Source organism: Mustela putorius, unplaced genomic scaffold (genome assembly GCF_011764305.1).
Source record: "Mustela putorius furo isolate JIRA1106 unplaced genomic scaffold, ASM1176430v1.1 tig00003869_pilon_pilon_pilon, whole genome shotgun sequence".
NCBI lineage: Eukaryota > Metazoa > Chordata > Mammalia > Carnivora > Mustelidae > Mustela > Mustela putorius.
The window spans coordinates 29,845,739-29,866,162 of record NW_025422021.1 but is presented as its reverse complement, the minus strand read 5'-3'; the positions used below and the strand labels follow the sequence as shown (position 1 = coordinate 29,866,162).

The window sequence follows — 20,424 nt, the reverse complement described above, 5'->3', positions numbered from 1 at the left end:
ATCACTGGTCTCCAAGAAGCATGGGCTACTGCTCCCACACTGCCTGTGCAAGGATGGTTTAAGGCACTCATTCCCTCCAAGGCCCAGCCACTCTGGCTCTGTCACATACATGGTGGCCACAGCTGCCTGGCTGGGCCAGAAGTCCCAAGACAGCTCTCCTTTCCCAGAATCAGGGTTCATATTCCTGGCCAGAGAAAGAAGTCCCATATGTCCTCTGCTAGAGGTGAATTCCTGGGCCGTGTGGCCCTCAGGTGCCTGAGAACATGGGGGTCCCCTGAAGGTCCCCTGGAAAGAAGAGTGATGGGCACCCTGTCTGGGAGAACAGTGAGCAGCACCCATCCCAGGCCACAGGTGCTCCCATCACCTAGCAGTGCTCATACTCAGACTCACCCTCAGAAACTCTGGCAGTTTTTCATAGACGTATTTTCAGGAGAGTTCAGCACAGTGGTAGTGGAGACAGCAGGGAATGGAACAATGCTAATGCCTATGGAGATGGATGGTGGCTCAGTCAGATAAGCTGTTGACTCTTGATTTTGGCTCAGGATGTGAGCTCATGATGTGGGATCAAGCCCCACATAGGGTCTGTGTTCAGTACAGTGTGGGCTCACTATTTTCTCTCCCACCTCTTGCTTCTTCCACCACTCTCATGCCATGCGCTCTCTCTCCAAAATAAATTTTTAAAAATATTTATAAAAATGGAATCATACAGAATCCAAAATCACAACATTGGTTTCACCATTATAAACATTTTCAGTATAAAGTCCAGTAGTGTTAAGTATATTTACACTGCTGTGAAGCATATCTTGAGAACACTTCAGGTTATGAATCTGAAATTCTGTATCCATTATTATTTTTTTTCATGTAGAAAGCATATGTATGTATGTATGTATGTATGTATGTATGTTTAGTTAGCCAACATATAGTACGTAATTGGTTTTTGATGTAGTGTTCAATGATTCATCAGTTGCATATAAAACCCAGTGCTCATCACAACACATGCCCTCCTTAGTACCCATCACCTGGCTACCCCATCACCCCAACTCCCACACTTCTGTAACCCTCAGTTTGATGCCTAGAGTCCAGAGTCTTTCATAGTTTGTCTCCCTTTCTGATTTCTTCCCATTCAGTTTTCCCTCCTTTCCCCAATGATCCTACATGCTATTCCTTATGTTTCACATATGAGTGAAACCATATGATAATTGTCTTTCTCTGCCTGACTTATTTCCCTAGCATAATCCCCTCCAGTTCCATCCATGTCAATGCAAATGGTGGGTATTCATCCTTTCTGATGGCTGAGGAATATTCCATTATATATATGGAACACATCTTTTTTATCCATTCATTTATTGAAGGGCATCTCAGCTCCTTCCACAGTTTGGCAATTGTAGACATTGCTGCTATGAATATTGGGGTGATGTGGACCTTCTTTTCACATATCTCTGTATCTTTTCAGGATGTCTATATCTTTGGGGTAAATACCTAGTAGTGCAATTGCTGGGTAATTTTATTTTTAACGTCTTGAGGAACCTCCATACTGTTTTTCAGAGTGGGTATACTAGCTTGCATTCCCACCAACAGTGTAAGAGGGGTCCCTTTCTCTGCATCCTCGCCAAGATGTGTTGTTTCCTGCCTTGTTAATTTTGGCCATTCTAACTGGTGTGAGGTGATACCTCATTGTGGTTTTGATTTGAATTTCCCTGATGCCTAGTGATGTTGTGCATTTTTTCATGTGTCTGTAAGCCATTTGTATGTCTTCTTTGGAGAAGTGTCTGTTCACGTCTTCTGCCCATTTTTTGATTGGATTATTTGGTTTTGGGTGTTGAGTTTGAGAAATTCTTTATGAATCTTGGATACCAGCCCTTCATCTGTAATGCCATTTACAAATATCTTCTCCCATTCCCTGGGTTATCTCTTAGTTTTGTTGACTGTTTCTTTTGTTGTGCAGAAGCTTTCTATTTTGATGAAATCCCAAAGTTCATTTTTGCTTTGTTACCCTTGCCCTTAGAGAAGTGTCTTGAAAGAAGTTGCTGTGGCTGAGGTTGAAGAGGTTACTGCCTATGTTCTCCTCTAGGATTGTGATGGATTCCTGTCTCATACTGAGGTCTTTCATCCATTTTGAGTTTATCTTTGTGTATGGTGTAAGAGAATGGTTGAGTTTCAATCTTCTTCATGTGCGTATCCAATTTTCCCAGCACCATTTATTGGAGAGATTGTCTCTTTTTCCATTGGATGTTCATTCCTGATTTTCCAAAGATTGGTTGACCATAGAGTTGAGCATCCATTTCTGGGGTCTCAATTCTGTTTCATTGATCTTTGTGTCTGTTTTTGTGACAATACCATGCTGTCACAGTTTTGTAATATAGCTTGAAGTCAGGCATTTGATGCCCCCAGCTTTGGTTTTCTTTTTCAGTATTGCCCTGGCTGTGTGGGGTCTTTTCTGGTTCCATGCAAATTTTAGGATTATTTATTCCAGCTCTGTGAAAAATGCCAATGGTATTTTAATAGGGATGACATTGAAAGTGTAGATTGCTCTGGGCAGTGTAGACATTTTAACAGTGTTTATTCTTCCAGTCCATAAGCATGGAATGTTTTTCCATCTTTTTTCTTTTCTTTCATAAGTGTTCTGTAGTTTCTACAGTATAGCTACTTTACCTTTTTGTCAGGATTATTTCTAGGTATCTTATGGTTTTTGGTGCTATTGTAAATGGAATCGATTCCCTAATTTCTCTTTCTACAGTTACATTGTTAATAGAAATGTAACTGATTTCATGCATTGATTTTGTATCTGCCACATTACTGAATTTCTGTATGAGTTCTAGCAATTTGGTCATGGAGTCTTTGGGTTTTCCACATAAAGTATCATGTCATCTGTGAATAGAGAGAGTTTGAATTCTTTGCCAGTTTGAATGTTTTTTTATTTCTTTTTGTTGTCTGATTACTGATGCTAGGACTTCAAGTACTATGTTAAACAGTAGTGGTGAGAAAGGGCATCCCTGTCCTTTTCCTGACATAAGGGAAAAGCTCTCAACTTTCCCGCACCGAGAATGATATTTGCTGTGGGCTTTTCACAGATGGTTTTTATGAAATTGAGGAAGGTTCTCTCTATTCCTACATTCTGAAAAGTTTTAATGAGCAAAGTGTGTTGTATTTTGTCAAAAGTTTTTTCTGCATCAATTGAAAGGATCATATGGTTCTTGTCTTTTTTTTTTTTAATTAATGTGCTATATCACATTGATTGATTTGCATATGTTGAACCAAACTTGCATCCCAGGAATAAATCCCACCCGGTCATGATGGATAATTCTTTTAATGTACTATTAGATCCTATTGGCTAAGATCTTGTTGAGTATTTTAGCATCCATGTTCATCAGGGATATTCATCTGTAATTCTCCTTTTTGATGTGTCTTTGTCTGGTTTTGGTATCAACATATTCCTGGCCTCATAGAATGAATTTGGAAGTTTTCTTTCTATTTATATTTTTTGAAACAGCTTCAGAAGCATCGGTATTATTTCTTCTGTAAATGTTTGGTAGAATTCCCCTGGGAATCCATCTAGCCCTGGGTGCTTGTTTTTGGGGGGATTTTTGATTACTGCTTCAATTGTGTCAGTGGTTTTTGGTCTATTCAGATTGTGTATTTCTTTCTGTTTGAGTCCTGAGAGTTTGTAAGTTTCCAGGAAGGCATCCGTTTCTTCCACTTTGCTTAATTTATTTGGCATACAGTTGCTGATAATAATTTTTAATAATTGTTTCTGTTTCCTCAGTGTTAGTCATGATCTCTCCCCTTTCATTCATGATTTTATTAATTTGGGTCCTTTTCTTTTGGATAAGTCTGGCCAGAGGTTTATTGATATTATTAATTCTTTCAAAGAACCAGCTTCTAGTTTCATTGATCAGCTCTACTATTTTTCTGGTGTCCATTTCATTGATCTATGTTTTAATCTTTATTATTTCTCCTCTCCTGATTGGTTTAGGTTTTATTTGCTGTTTTTTCTCCAGTTCCTTTAGGTGTAAGGTTAGCTTCTGCATTTGTAATTTTTCTGTTTTTTTTTTTTTTTTAATGAGGCTTGGATGGGTCTGTATTTCCCATAGGTTTTGGACTGATGTGTTTTCATTCTCACTGGTTTCCATGAAGTGTTAAAATTCTTCTTTGATTTCCTGGTTGACCCACGCATTATTCAGCAGGATGGTCTTTAGCTTCCAAGTGTTTGAACTCCTTCCAATTTTTTTCTTGTGATTGAGTTCCAATTTCAAAGCATTGTGGTCTGAAAATATGCAAGGAATAATCTCACTCTTTTAGTATTGGTTGGGACTTGATTTGTGACCCAGCATGTGGTCTATTTTGGGGATAGTTCTGTGTGCATTTAAGAAGAATGAGTATTCTATTGTTTTGGGCTGGAATGGTCTCTATATATCTATGAAGTCCATCTGGTCCAATGTGTCATTTTTGGTTTTGGTTTTGCTCTTGTGTGTGTGTGTGTGTGTGTGTGTGTGTGTGTGTTCTTCTTCTTCCGCTGCTGCTGCTGCTTAGATGATCTGTGCATTGCTGAGAGTGGAGTGGGAGGTCTCCTACTGTTAACATATTATTATCATCGGTATGATTATTTTGGTTAACAGTTGGCTTATGTAGTTAGCTGCTTCCATGTTGGGGGCACAGATATTTACCATTGTTAGATCTTGTTGGATAGACCCTTTAAGTATGATAGAGTTTCCCTCTGTATCTCTTACTATAGTCTTTAGTCTTTAATTTCTCTGATGTAAGAATTGCTACCCCAGCTTTCTTTTGAAGTCTGTTGGCATGAAAAATTGTTCTCCATCCCCTCACTTTCAGTCTGGATATATCTTTAGGTTCAAAATGAGTCTTTGTAGACAGCATACAGATGGGTCATATCTTTTTATCCAATCTTCAACTCTGTACCATTTTATGGGAGCATTTAGGCCATTCATGTTGAGAGTGAGTATTGAAATATATGATTTTAGTGGCCTCATATTGCCTGTGAAGTTGTTTCTATAGTTTGTCTCTGTAAATTTCTGGTCTGTATTGTGCTTGGGGTCTTCTTTTCTAGAATCCCCCTTAATATTTCTTGTAAGGCCAGCTTGGTGGTCACATATTTTTTTCCTGCTCATCCTGAAAGGTCCTTGTTTCTTCATCCATTCTGAATGACAGCCTTGCTGCATAAAATGTCCTTGGCTGCATGTTCATTTAGTACCCTGGATATATCTTGCAAGTCTTTTCTGACACCACAGGTCTCTGTGGACGGGTCTGATATTATTCTTATATTCCTCCCTCCGTACATACAAATCACTTTCCCCTGGCTGTTTTCTGGATTGCTTCCTTGGTTCTAAGATTTGCAAGTTTTCCATTTTTAATTCTAATAGTGTACTTATAGACTATTTTGGATTTTCTATGAACTTCTCATATATCTGTGAATAGTCACTATTATTCTCTCAATTCTTATTCTTTTTGTTTCTTTTGCTTTATAAGACTTGGTAGATTTTCCAATGCAATGTTGATAGAATAGCTTTGTTTGAAGATTTTAATATACCTTTATCAATATCTGATAGAAAAAGCAGACAAAACATTGGTAACAAATGTGACCTAATTGACATATATGGAGCATTACATAATAAGTGCAGAATACATTATTTTCAAGTGGTTCTAGAGGATTTACCCAAATAGACGATATGTTGGGCCATGAATCAAGTCTACACATTTTAAAGCCTAAAATTAACTAGATTATATCCTTAGACCCACAGGGTAATTGAGCTATAGTCATAATGAAAAGAAAACCAGGAAGTCCCTCAATGTTTAACAATTAAATGTAACTTTGCTACATATCCTAAGGGTCAGAGAGGGAATCACAATGGAAATTCTCAACCTTTCCTACAACAGAGCTTGCAGACAATGATACTATGTCTGTGAAGAGCACTATAAATAAGATAGACAGGACTTGAGCTTTAAGTCAGAGTTCTGTCTGCTCTAGTCACACCTGGCAGCCTTGGCCTGTGGTCCTCCATCCACCACCCACCCCCCAGCTTCCCTTTCTGATGGCCCTGAGCTAAGAGGGACAACATGGCCATATGGAAATGAAAAGTTCCACAGGCTTAATGATGATGGTGCTATTGTATTGTTCTTACCAGTCCAGCAACATGATTTCTGTGTGAAATATGACACAACAGCAGCTTCTTGACCTTCCTTAAGGTTTGAAAATCATCTTGTGAGTCATCTATTAGAAATATGGTTTCAACACGTGTTCTTTTCTCTGGAAAAGAAATAGACCCAAATAGTAATCATTGCTTCCTGAGCATATGCTCTTGAGAGCCATCACACCAGCTCTTTGTGGAATTTTCCCTCAGAAACTGCTATGATATAGATATTATTAGTCACATTTACTAGATGGTTAGATAGGGGCTCAGAGACGACTTGAGTCACAGAGGATTTTAGTGTCAGAAACCTAAGTGGCAGCCCCAAACTGACCCCAAATCCCTTGTTATTCCATACATGGTACTATTTCCCCTTATCTCTGATCTTCTCAATCTGAAGACATCTCAAGTCTTGGGATTTTCTTGTGTGGGTAACTGGAACAGATTCAGCTGCTTTTTTTCACCTCTGCCCATCATGATCATTAAGACAATTATCTCAGTAGAAGACCTCTGAGTAAGATATTCGAAGATCCCTAGGAATGGAGACATTATAATATTTTTTCTGTTATTAAAGTTACTGAAAGAAGTATCTTGGGCACCTGGGTGGCTCAGTGGGTTAAGTCTCTGCCTTTGGCTCAGGTCATGATCTCAGGATCCTGGTATCAAGTCCTGCATGGGGTTCTCTGCTCGACGGGGAGCCTGCTTCCTCCTCTCTCTTTCTGCCTGTCTCTCTGCCTATTTGTGATCTCTCTCTATCAAATAAATAAATAAAAATAAAATATTAAAAAAGAAGTATCTTTCTAAAATTGATTCAAGATCTGGTATGTTCAGAGTGTGCTGTAAGCCAGGACTGAAATCACATATAAAATAAAATTTTTTTAAAAAGAATGTAACTTTAGGGGCTCAACTGGTTAAGTGCCTGCCTTTGGCTCAGGTCATGATCTTGATCTTGGGGTCCTGAGATCAGCCTTGCATTGGGCTTGGTGGGGAGTCTGAGTCTCACTTTCCCTCTCCCTCTGCCCTCAGCTTGTGTGTGCATGCTCTCTTTCTCTCAAGTAAATAAATAAAACCTTAAAAAAAAAATAATGTAACTCTGGAGTTAGACCTGGGTACAAATCTTAGCTACTTAATTCTCTGAGGCCCAGTATCCTCATCCCTAAGATGAAGTTGACAATAATTGTTATCAAAAAAGATTAAGACTTAAAATGCTTAAGATAGTACCAGTAAAGTAGTGAGCTCTCAGTGAAATGTAGCTGTTATTACTATAATTGTTACTATAATTATTACTAGACCTTTAGAAAATCAGTGATTTGGGATTATCAAATATTTACCACAGATCATTGCTAAGAAATTGAAGAAGTCATGACAGCTCCATAATGATTAAACATTCATTTCATGGTTGGTGAAATTTAAGCAAGAAGACTATTTTAAGGTTAGGGTTCCCTAGAAAAGCTAAGGGTGAAGTTACAGAGAAAGCATTAACTGGAATAGAAATTGACAGAACTGTGAGGACAATATAACAGTTTTTTTTTTTTTAAGATTTTATTTATTTGTCAGAGAGAGAGAGAGAGAGCAAAAGAGCATAAGTGAGCACAAGCAGGGGGGAGCAGGAGGCTCCCCACTGAGCAAGAGGCTGGAAGCAGGAATTGATCCCAGGATCCTGGGATCATGAAATGAGCTGAAGGTAGTCAACCAGGTGCCCCCACAGTATATTTCAAGAAAAGGAGTAGCAAATAAAAGCTGCCATTTTGGTTTAACCAAATATATACATACAAATCAGGAAAGATATATACCAAAATGTTAATAGTGATGGATTACAAAGGTTTCTTTTTATATCCTTTTATGGAATAAATATATTTTTATTTGGTATAAAAAATAAAATAAATAAAATAAAAACACTCAGCTCAGCCTCTTCTACAAAGTGAGACAGTGCTTATAAACTTGGCTAAAATATTCCCTTACCTACAATTATTTACTTCCCAACCATAGTAGAGTTTATGTGGTATGACTATGAATTATATTAGTCCAGTCTGCAGGGAAAGAACTTAGGCAGTGTATCCAAGCTTTAGGGGGACTTCATGTTTAAATTAGTATTGTGACAATGAGCTACTCTGTTTTATTCTGTAGTCCAAGGAAATGGTGCCAGACATCTCTAAGATGCCAGGAGGTTCTAAAATTCAGACTTTAAATTATCTGTGTGCTTCAGAGATTTGTGCAGGAGAAAAGGAGGAGCCCAGTGTCCCTGAACATCTGTTAAATGTGTTGACCATGGCACAAGTAACCTTCTGTAGGCATCATTTTGATTTCTTGGTACTATTGTTAAATTTGCTTTTGTCTCAAGTTCCTCCCTTTAGTAGTAATTATAATGATAATGGAAATTTTTATCCTTTATCATCCATGGGCCCAGATCCTGTGCTCCCAGGGAAGCTATCCTTTAACATTTTACCAAGATCAAAATGACTGGGCAAAACCTTAAAGCATGAGCCCTATTTCTGTCCCAAGCACATGATGTACATCCACTTCAAGAAGAAAAAGATAACCAAGAAATGCCATTGCAAACATAAAGATAAAAAACAAAACAAAACAAAACAACAACAACAACAAAAAAAAACCTCTCCTACTCCCATAAGATTAAAGTCATACTGACTTGCACATACTGAAAACATAAGAAAAAGCCTGTAACTTTCTGGAATGTTCTTCCTTATGATGATTTGTAACTCTGTATGTAAAACAAAACAGAATAAATATGTAAACCTGCCCCAAATATTCTCTCCCTGGAGCACTCCCTTCCTTGTGAAGATTGTGTCTCTCAGGCAGCTGTCTTGACTTGAGTTTGAATAAAACCTTCTTCCTTTCTCTCTAAAATGTTTAAAAAGGTTTGTTCATTTAGTGTCAACAATAACAATGTGTTTTCCTTTTCTTTTTTTTTTTTTAAGATTTTATTTATTTATTTGACAGAGAGGGAGAGATCATAAGTAGGCAGAAAGAGAATGGGAAGCAGGCTCCCCACTGAGCAGAGAGCCTGATGAGGGGCTCCATCCCAGGACCCTGAGATCATGACCTGAGCCAAAGGTAGAGGCTTAACTCACTGAACCACCCAGGTGCCCCACAATGTGTTTTCCTTTTAACTGAAAAATGTTCCTGGTTCACAACTCCAACAGCACAGAGTCTTGGCTGTTCTTGGTCATCCTGGACCTTCCCTAGAATATATATTCTAGCACATATGGGCTCATCCTAGAAGGATGCTTTGAAGGTCTAAGAAGCACTATGCAGTCCATGGGTGAGACCAAAACGTGAAGCTCTTCCCACTTAGAGCATTACTTTTTGGGTCTTAAAAATGCCTTGGAGCTTTTTCCCTGCCACCACCGAGTCGTGCAGAGGCAGAGGCTAGGGTGCAGTCAAGATCCGGCTACATTCATAATCTACCACCATGGCTGAGGAAGGCATTGCTGCTGGAGGTGTAATGGTCGTTAATACTGCTTTATAAGAGTTGCTGAAGACCGCCCTCATCCACGATGGCCTAGCACGTGGAATTCGAGAAGCTGTCAAATCCTTAGACAAGGACCAAGCCCATCTTTGTGTGCTTGCATCCAACTGTGATGAACCTATATATCTCAAGTTGATGGAGGCCCTTTATGCTGAACACCAAATCAACCTAATCAAGGTTGATGACAACAAGAAAGTAGGGGAATGGGTAGGTCTCTGTAAAATTGACAGAGAGGGAAAACCCCGTAAAGTGGTTGGTTGCAGTTGTATGGTGGTTAAGGACTATGGCAAAGAGTCTCAGGCAAAGACTGTCATCAAGGAATACTTCAATGCAAGAAATGAACAAATAAACTTAGTTCTCGTTCCAAAAAAAAAAAAAATTGCCTTGGAAATGTGGGAAACCATTGCATTTCCTAAAGCCCAAGCCTCAGGTCTGAGAACAGCTGACCTTGCTGGGAGCCAGGCACAGATCCACAGGCAGAGCTGGTTCAGGAAAGGAAGGGGCAGGTCTCTGAGAGTGGTGTGCAGCTAGAGGGATCCATAGAAGGGGCCCTGTGGCGGCGGGGGAGGGGGTGCCGAAAACTCTGCCTGTTCCTGCATGGCCCAGCCAGGTGTTGGGGCAGGAGGCACCTCCAGGACCACCTGCAGTAGCAGGGAGGCATGAGTTTAAGGGTGGGTGGTTTGTGCAGGTAGAAGCCGCATCCAGGAGGCTCAGGGCATAACCCTCCCTGACCAATCACTGGGTGAGGGTGGAGCTACCTCTTTGTGGGTGGCCCCAGATCTGCCCTGGGATGCAAAGGTGGGGCAGAAGAAGGTGAGATTGACCTGCAGAATTCCCTGCTGGCTAAGTACATGCTGTGGGCTGGGGTGGGGGGTCCCAGGGTAGGGTCAGCCCCAGGTGGGAGGCAGGGATACTGGAAGGGTGCGTGGAATGAGCTAATGCTGGGAACTCAGATGAGATGTTTTTTCCCCCTTGAAAGTCTCTTCTGCCTGATGTCCATTGACTGGCTGTATCCCCCAGATCCATGAATTCCAGGATGCTTGTTCACCCCAGGTTTTGTAGAATGGGTTGTGGACATGTCAGGGTTTCCCATGTTCCCTGGGAAGAGAGCACCTAAGGATGGTACACAGTCACAAACTTCAGTGGGGTGCCCCCCTGTCCCCTGGCATAGTGCAGGTTATGGACCTTCAGTAGCACCCCAAGTTCATCAGGGTGTCCACTGTTCTCTCCAGCACAGGTATGGTGACAACAAGCCTCAGAGCTGTCCCCCAACTTTAGCATTGTGCCCCATGTCCCCCAGAGATAGTGGTAATGGCCTGTCAGGATCATGCAGGAGGGTCCTCCAGGTTCCTGCCCACCCCACCCACCCTGGGAAAAGTGTGATGGTAACAGCCCCAGAGCCATCCCCCAATTTTACCATTGTGCCCCATGTCCCCCATAGATGGTGGTAATAGGTTGTCAGCATTGGGCAGGAGGGCCCTCCAGGTCCCTGCTCCCCCAGGCAGAGGTGTGGTGTTAACAAGCCCCAGAGCAGTCCTCCAGCTTCAGCATTGTGCACCCTGTCGCCCAGGGATGGTGGGAATGGGCTGTCAAGATAATGCATGATGGTCCTCCAGGTTCCTGCGCCACTCTAGGCACAGGTGTGGTGGCAACAAGCCCTAGAGCAGTCCCCCAACTTCAGCATTGTGCTCAATGTCCCCAGGGATGATGGCAATGTGCTGTCAGGATCATGCAGGAGCATCCTCAAGGTGGGGGCCTGGAAGTTGGAGTAAACCAGACCCCAAATAAGTTGCATGAACAGATGAGGTGAGGTGTTCCTTTGGGAGAGTAATTTCACCTTTCCAAGAAAGACAATGTCATTGGTGTACATTTTGAATGAAGATAATTACTACTTAAGAGACAAATATGTGTTTCCCCTTATTCCAAAAACTGAAGCAGGTGTGCAGGACATAGGTTGCAGGTACCTACCTATGCCCAGCTAACAACACTTCTCTTCTCTGGCTCCACAAAACCCGAAGTTTTAAACACCAGCATCTAAGCCAGTGATGTAGCTTGTCACAGGACATCAGCGTTCAGAGAAAGCAGCAGATACATTGGGCGCAATGTCACATCCATGTCAGGAATAGAGGTAAAATTTTTCATTAACCCAAAACCTTGAGGCTTTTCTCTTTCCTCTAGTTGAGCAATGAAGTAAGACTTAAGTTGTTGTCAGCATTCTGATTTGGTGCAAGACTTAGTTTCCCTGCAGGTAGAGCATTGCAGGGAATACCCTTTTTTATGTTCATTTATTGCTTACAAAATGTAATCTGAGTATGTTTTCTAGGAAATCACTTTTATTTAAAAGGGAAGGTGAGATTTACTTTTTGTGTGTTTTTAACATATAATACTTTCCTTTATCTAACAGTGTTTATTCAGTTGGGCCTAGGATATGGTTGAGTGACCAAAATCTAGAGTTACGTGGTTTTTTGTTGTCAAATACTGACCTTAATAATGTCATTTGTCAAAAGTGATGTTTCGTAATTGATTAGTCTTTTCATCAAAAGAGTTGCAATTAGGGTTGAGGGCAAATTCAAAATTATTCAAAATAAGCTTTTACTGTTTAAAAGTTGAACTTAACTTTCTAGTTTTACTAAGTGTATCATCTAGATATTTTGATATGCTGTATTTTCTCTGTAGATTCTTTGGTGGTGGAGTCAAGGGAGAGTCTTTGGGAATTCTCCTGGATAGAGGCAGAGTTGTCTCAAGGGGGCTTGGTGTCAGGAGCCCTGGGGTGAGTGAGGTTATCCCACAGAATTTCTGTTTCCTCCTTATGAAATTTCTGGCAGGCAATATCTATGGAAAGGCCTTTTACACAGAAACTTTCTGCCTAATGAAGAGCAAATAAAAATGAGGTGATTTGAGCTGTATTATTCTGTAATAATAGTTTTAACCACCCCCCTCCCCATCATGGGGTATGGTATTTTATTGCACAAGGAGTCCTCAGAAGGCTGGAGTGAAAGATTCAGATCTCAGAGCACATTCATATTCCATTGATATGTTACTTATAGTGTGCACAGGTAGGAAGGTAAGTGCAGAGAAATATGACAGAAAAGGAAAGTAGGTGTTAACCATTCATTAAGTAGCCTTCTACTTTTCTCATGAAAGCCTTGGGCCAGTGTAATTTTGGAAGAAGGTGGGGGTGGGAATCCTGGAGCTTTGCAGCAGACAGGGCAGTTCCAGGTCTGGGGAGAGCTGACAGAGGTCCCGGAGGAAAGTGGAGTGTGTTCTGCAGGAGGATGTGGGCAGAGCAGGCTCCAGGGTTGGCTGTGAGCCTCGCATGTGACAGTTGTGACAGGTCAGGGCTGTGAGCAGGTTCCTGGCTGGGGACAGGTGAGGCCCGGGTGGAGAGCTGGCAGAGCCCCTTCTTCTGTGCCACCAGCCTCACCCAACAACCACAACCTCATCATCTGTCCATGTCACTCCACTTCAGACTTTTCTGAGATGCCAGACTGAGACATTTGTTTGTGTTTCTTTCTTTGCATGTGTGTGAAGTTTCAAGACTTTGATTATGGAAATAACAGATCATCAGAATGTGTTTTATTTCCTGCTCTTCTTTAAGTCACCCTAGTGAATTGTACTTGCTAGTGGAAGGGGCTTTCTGTGCATTTTTATTTCCTGTTTTAATTAAACAATGGGAAAATAATATTTTGAAATTTTGAAAGAATTCTTTGTGGGTATTCATGTTATTCTCTTTCGTGAACCACATTCCAATATTAGAAAATATTTAAAAGTAAACACAGCCTGAGAGCTGTAACAGGGTGCAGTGCCCTTTGTGAGGAGGAGAAATGGAGAAGGGAGTGTAATTGTTTAGGAGCTTGGGGAGTGGTGCATCATGTTCCCAAAGGAAATTGGGCCCCTTGTCAGCCTTCCTGGGGGAGGAGGGTATGCTGTTCACCTGGTGTCCCATCCTGCTCTCTGAAACCTGACCCAGTGAATCACTTGGAACTTGAAGTGGAGAATTTATGAAGAAAACAGAATGAACCCTGGAGGGTGTCTGTATCCTTTGCACTCAGACAACTCCATGGAACAAAAGAACTCATCATCCGTGAAGTGTGTCAGGATCTCTGAGGGTGTGAGCTTTGCTTCATCAGCTGAGGTTGTGTCTTCATCCTTATCTGAACCAGAGCCATGTTGTCTGGTTATGGAGATCCAGAGCCTTACATGACAATGTTGTTATTATTATAGTTATTTTAAGAATGTCATATAGACATTAACTTCAAGATACAAATATCAAAAGGAAAAACACAAGGTCAAATATATATATATATATATATATATATATATATATATATAGAGATAGAGAGAGAGAGAGAGAGAGAGAGAGAGAGAGAGACTGAAATTGTGGTATCTCTCATTAGTATGGGTAACGTAGGGCTGTCCTTATGAGAATGACCAAGGAATTTTATTTGGATAGAAGTGTGCTGTGCGCACATAGTATCTTATTTTATCCTTTTCCTTGATTCTCTGAAGGGAAAATAGAGTAGTGACTGGAGCTTGGTTTCTGATTTTAAGGAATGAGAGACAAGTGAATTGAAAGAGCAGTGTTCATGCTGACATGGTGCTCAGCGCAATTCTTCTAGAACCACACCCCTGAGAAATGCTCTCTCCACATCCCTGTGCTATGTGGAGAAGGCCAGTTTTCATTTGGAACTGAAATCTCAGCTCCTTTCCTTGCTCCTCAGCAAGAGATGGGCTCCATGGGGACCAGACAGGTGGCCTTGGAAGGAGTGGTTAGTTCTATCCTGGATGCATTTTGAAGATGGAATTCACAGGATTTGCTGATGGGTTAGATATTGGGAATGGGAGACAGAAAGAATTAGAATAACTCCCAGTTGTTGTTGGTTGTCCTGAGCGAGGGGAAACAGGAGGTTTCTAGGGGTAGGAGGTAGTCCATGTTCCACATGCTGAGGAAGGTGCATTTCAGTGGATCTGCTGATGCTTGTGTTGGGGAGAACATTTAACATCTAACTCCCTCAGCAACTTTCAAGTACAAGTATCCCCCCCGCTTTTTGAAAGTTCATGGTAAGACACTTGGCTCTTTTGAAAGATCTGTGTTATTATCCAGCTTCAGTAAGAGGAAGAAACCCGAAGAGGATTTCCCTCTTATGAAAAAGTCAAAGAGTGAGCATCACGTTCAGCATCTGTTTTGTGGGGAACCACTACAGAGGTGGCATGCACTCCATCCAGCCCCTTTCTGGGCAGTGCTCTCCACGTCCAGCCACCAGCACATTGAATCGTGTCTATGAGTATCTGCTGTGATTTATCTCCATTTATTTAGGGCATCCATTAGCAAATTGTGTCCTGAGGCTCCAGAAAAACCAAAGAGAAGTAATTTTTGGAGTCTGAGAGTGCTCGCTAATTTTTCCATAAAAATTAATGGTAGTTCCTTCTTTACACCATTTCTGCTGTGAAAGGTTTCCTAGGAACACTGTACTTTCAGATAGTGGGGGAAACCATACCCCATCCTACAGGGTTAGCTTTAGTCTCAATGTTGCACAGAACATTCCATGACTTATGGATTTTATCACTCAAACATTGTTCCTTTGACCACCTTCACCTGTTTCCCCCCATCCCTGAATCTGGCAACCACCAATCTCTTCTCAGCATCTATGCATTCAGTATTTTTTTTTCATGTGGAATGTCCATGAGAGCCTCTGGTGTTTGTCTTTCTGTGTCTGAGTTACTTAGCATGATCCTCCCAAAATCTATGTTTCCATGTCTGGTTATTGTGAATAATGCTTCTGTGAACATGGGAATGCATCTCTCTTTTTTGAGGGAGTGTTTTTGTGTTCTCCAAAAATTACTCAGTAGAGCAATTACTGGGTCATGTGATAGTTGTATTGGCTTTTGTTTGTTTGTTTGTTTGCTTGTTTGTTTTGTCTTTTTGGAGGACCCTCCATAGTGTTTGTAACAGTGGCTGCACCAATTTGCATTCCTACCAACTGTTCACAGGGTTGGCTTGTCTACACACCCTTGACAACAAACTCGTGTCTGTCTCTGGGATGATTGCCATTCCAACATTTATGAGGTGATAGCTAATTGTGGTTAAAAAAATAAAAAAGATTTTATGTATTTACTTGAGAGAGAAAGATAACGAGAGAGAGCATGAGCAGACTCCCTGCTGAGCAAGGAGCCCAGCGTGGGACTCGATTCCAGGACCCGGGACCATGATCTGAGCTGAAGACAGACGCCAAACCGACTGAACCACACAGGCACCTCTGATTGCAGTTTTGACTTATGTTTCCCTAAGGATGATTAATGATGTTGAACAACATTTTTGTGTATTTTGACAAGCCATCTCTATGCCATTTTTGGAAAGTATCTATTCACATGTTCCCCCCCATTTTTAATATCATTTTTTGTTTTGATTTATATATGTGTTTTGTGTATTTTGGATATTAGCCTCTTCTCACACATATGATTTGCAGATTTTTTTTTCATTAGGTTGGTCACCTTCTAAGTTTTTGATGGTTTCTTTTGCCATGCAGAAGGTTTCAGTTTGAGGATGTTCCACTTGTTTATTTTTGCTTTTGCTTCCTTTGCTTTTGGTGTCTGACCTAAAGATTCTTTGCCAAAACCAACATTGAGAAACTTACTACCTGTGTTTCCTTCTTGGAGGTTTATGGATTCAGGTCTTAAGTTCAAGTCATTCATTGGTTTAAAATCTTTGTATGTGGTGTAGTGATCCAGTTACATTCTTCTGCATTTGGTATCCAGTTTTCTCAGTACCATTCACTGAAAAGACAGTCCTCTCCATATTGTATATTTTCTGCTCCTGTGTTGTAAGTTAAGACCATATATCCATATATGTATGGGTTAGTTCCTGAATTTTCTATTCTGTCCTATTGACGTGTGTGTGTGTGTGTGTGTGTTTATGCCAGTACTATACTGTTGATGATTACAACTTTGTAATCTAACTTGAAATCTGGGAGTGTGGTGACTGCAGTTTTCTTTCTCCAGATTGTTTTGGGTATTTGGGGTCTTTCGTGATTCCATATGAATTTTAGAATTGTCTTCTATTTCCTTGAATAATGCCATTGGAATTCAGATAAGGATTTAATCACATCTGTAGATTGCTTTGGGTACAATGGACATGTTAACATTATTAACTCTTCCAGTTACTGAGCATGGCATATGCTTCCATTTATTTGTGTCATCTTCCATTTTTTTGACCCATACATTCCTCCCCACCCCAACACACACATGTGCTTCCTTTCTTTTCCACCATGTGTTCAGTGAACCAGGTCTTTTTTATCCTTGGTTACTTTTATTACTAAATTTCTTTTCTTCTTACAATTGTAAATGACATTGCTTTCTTAGTTTCTGTTTGTGAAAGTTTGTCTTCAGTACATAGAAACACCACAAGTTGAGGCACCTGAGTGGCTCCATCAATGAAGCATCTGCCTTCAGCTCAGGTCATGATTCTGGGGTCCTGGGATGGAGCCCCACATTGGGCTCCCTGCTCAATGGAAAGCCTCTTTCTCTCTCTCTCTCTCTCTCTGCTGCTGCCCCTGCTTATGCTCAGGATCCCTCTGTCAAATAAATAAATAAAATCTTTTAAAAGAAGAAATGCAACAGGTCTCTGTATATCAACTTTTTATCCTGCGGCTTTACTGAATTTGTTTATTCTAATAGTTTTTTGGTGAAATCTTTAGGGATTTCTATATACATCTGTAAAGAGTGACCATATTCTTTTCCTGTTTGGATTTCATCCACCCACCTTTCTTTCTTTCTTCCTTTCTTTCTTTCTTTCTTTCTTTCTTTCTTTCTTTCTTTCTTTCTTTCTCTGTCTCATCTAAATGCTTTGCCTAGGACTTTCAATGCTATGTTGAATGAAAGTGGTGAGAGTGGACATCTTCGTCTCTTTCTTGATCTTAGTGGAAAAGTTTCCAGATTTTTACCCTTGAGTATGATGTCAGTTGTGAGCTTTTCCTATAAGGCCTTTACTGTGTTGAGGTATGTTTCCTCAATACCCAGATGGTTTAGAGTTTTTATCATAAATGCTTATTGAATCTTGTCAAATGTTCTTTCTGCATCTATTTTAACAATCTTACAATTTCGTCTTCTATTTTGTTAAGGTGGTATATCCCGTTGGTGGATGTGGAGATGTGGAGTCATTGCTGCATCCCTGGAATAAGTCCCACTGGATCGTGTTGTATGAGTCTCCTGATGTATTGTTGAATTTGGTTTGCTGGTAATTTGTTGAGGATTTTTGCAACTCTGTTCATGAGTGATATTAGCCTTTCCTTTGCTTGTAGCATTGTTGTCTCTTTTGGTAACAGGTTACTGCTGGCTTCATAAAGTGAGTTTGAATGGATGCCCTCCTCTCCTATTTTTTAGAGTTTTAAAAGGGTTTGTATTAATTCTTCTACTGTCCAGTTGAACTCCTCAGTGAAAGGGTCTGGTCTTGGACATTTGTTTCTTGGGAGGTTTTTTATTATCAAATTAATCTTTTTACCAGTGATCAGTCTGTTCAGATTTTTTTTTCCTTCACAGTTCAGTCTTTCTAGGTTGTTGGTAGGAACTTACCCATTTCTTCTAGGTTGTCCATTGTGTTGGTCTCTACTTGCTCATAGTACTCTCTTACGATCCTTTGTGTGTTTTTTTGTGTGGTATTAATTGTCATGGCTCATCTTTCTTTTCTTTTTTTAAAGTTTTCACATTTTTTAAAATTTAAATTCAGTTAGTCAAAGTATAGTACATCGTTAGTTATTGATGTAATGTTCAATGATTCATTAGTTGAGTGTAACAGCCAGGTCACATCACCACAGTGCCTGCTTTAATGCTCATCGCCCAGTTATCCCATCCCCCACCCACCTCTCTTTCTGCAACCCTCAGTTTTTTTCCCAGAGTCAAGAGTCTCATATGGTTTTTCTCCATCTCTGATTTCTTCCCAGTCAGGTTTCCCTCCCTGTCCCTATGGTCCTCTGTGCTATTCCTTTTCCACATATGAGTGGAATCATATGATAATTGTCTTCCTCTGACTTATTTCACTTAGTGTAATCTCCTCTATTTCCATCTATGCCAATGCAAATGGTAGATATTCATCCTTTCTGATGGCTGAGTAATATTCCATTGTATATATGAACTGCATCATCTTTTTTTCAGTACAAAGTTTTATTTTGTTGATTTTAGTGCAAAGTACGTTTTATCCACCACACTGGCAAAAATAATGCATATTTTTAGCATATCTTATTTATGTTCACCCTCACCAAGAGAAGTTTTTTTTAAGGGAAAAATATCCCTCAATTAATATAACTAATTATTTTTAGCAAATATGCAGAGTAAGCAGATGAAGCAGTCACTTAGGATTTCAAAAAGTTTTTAAAACATCTTAGGGGAGCCTAAACTTAAATATAAATAAACAGTAAGTAGATAATTCAAAATAATTATAATTTGCATTTTATAGCTGATTTATTAATAACAAACCACATCTTCTTTATCCATTCATCTTTTGAGGGACATCTCAACTCTTTCCAGTTTGGCTTTTGTGGACACTGCTACTATGAACATTGGGGTGCATATGGCCCTTTTCACTAAATCTATGTTTGTGGTAAATATCCAGTAGTGCAATTGCTGGGTGGTAGAGTAGCTTTATTTTTTAATATCTTGAGGAAGCTCCATACTGTTTTTCAGAGTGGCTATACCAGCTTGCTTTCCAACCAACAGTGTAAGAGGGTCCCCCTTTCTCTACATCCTTGCCAACATGTGTTGTTTCCTGCCTTGTTAATTTTGGCCATTCTAACTGGTATAAGGTGGTATCTCAATGTGGTTTTGGTTTGAATCTCCAAACCAAATGCTAGTGATGTTGAGAATTTTTTCATGTGTCTGTTAACTGTTTGTATGTCTTCTTAGGAGAATAGTCTGTTCATGTCTTCTGCCCATTTCTTGACTGGATTATTTGTTTTGGGTGTTGAGTTTGAGAAGCTCTTTATGGATCTTGGATACCAGCTCTTCATCTGTAATGCTATTTACAAATATCTTCTGCCATTCCCTTGGTTGCCTCTTAGTTTTGTTGACTGTTTCTTGTGCTGTGCAGAAGCTTTTTATCTTGATGAAGTCCCAAAAGTTCATTTTTGCTTTTGTTACCCTTGCCTTTAGAGAAGTGTCTTGAAAGAAGTTGCTGTGTCTGAGGTCAAAGAGATTGCTTCCTGTGTTCTCTGTGATTTTGGTGTGAGACAAGAATTAATCATCTTTCTTTCTTGAATTCTTTTGAGCTCTCTCTTTCTTGGTGAGTCTGGCTAAAAGTTTGTCAGTTTTGTTTATCTTTCAAAAAAAGGCAGCTCTTATTTTCATTGATCTTTTGTCTTTTTAGTCACCATTGGATTTATTTTCACATTCCTTTCTGTTATTTCCTTATTCCCACTGATCTGGGGCTTTGATTTTTTTTTTCTACTTCTTTCTTATGTAAAATTAGGACATTTATTGGAGAGCTTTCTTATGGATTAATGAGGACCTGAATTTCTATGAACTTTCCCCTTAGAACTACTTCTGCTGTATCCCTTAAGTTTTTGTAGGTTCTCTTTTTTGTCTCAAGTTACTTCTAAAATTTCTTATGATTTGTTTTTTGACTATTAGTTCCTTAGTAGCATGTTGTTAAGTCTCCACATATTTTTGACTGTCCCATTTTCTTCTTGTGTCTGATTTCTAGTTTCATACCATTGTGGTTGGACAAGATTTGAACCAGAAATGAAGGAAGCATTCAGATTAAAGGTTTGTTTCCTGTTTTGTTTTTGTTTTTGTTTGTTTGTTTGT

General features: G+C 40.0%; 1 pseudogene; it reads left to right on the top strand.

The window, feature by feature from the left end:
• Positions 1 to 9,573: 9,573 nt before the first annotated feature.
• Positions 9,574 to 11,402, top strand: LOC101686610 (annotated as a pseudogene).
• Positions 11,403 to 20,424: the final 9,022 nt, after the last annotated feature.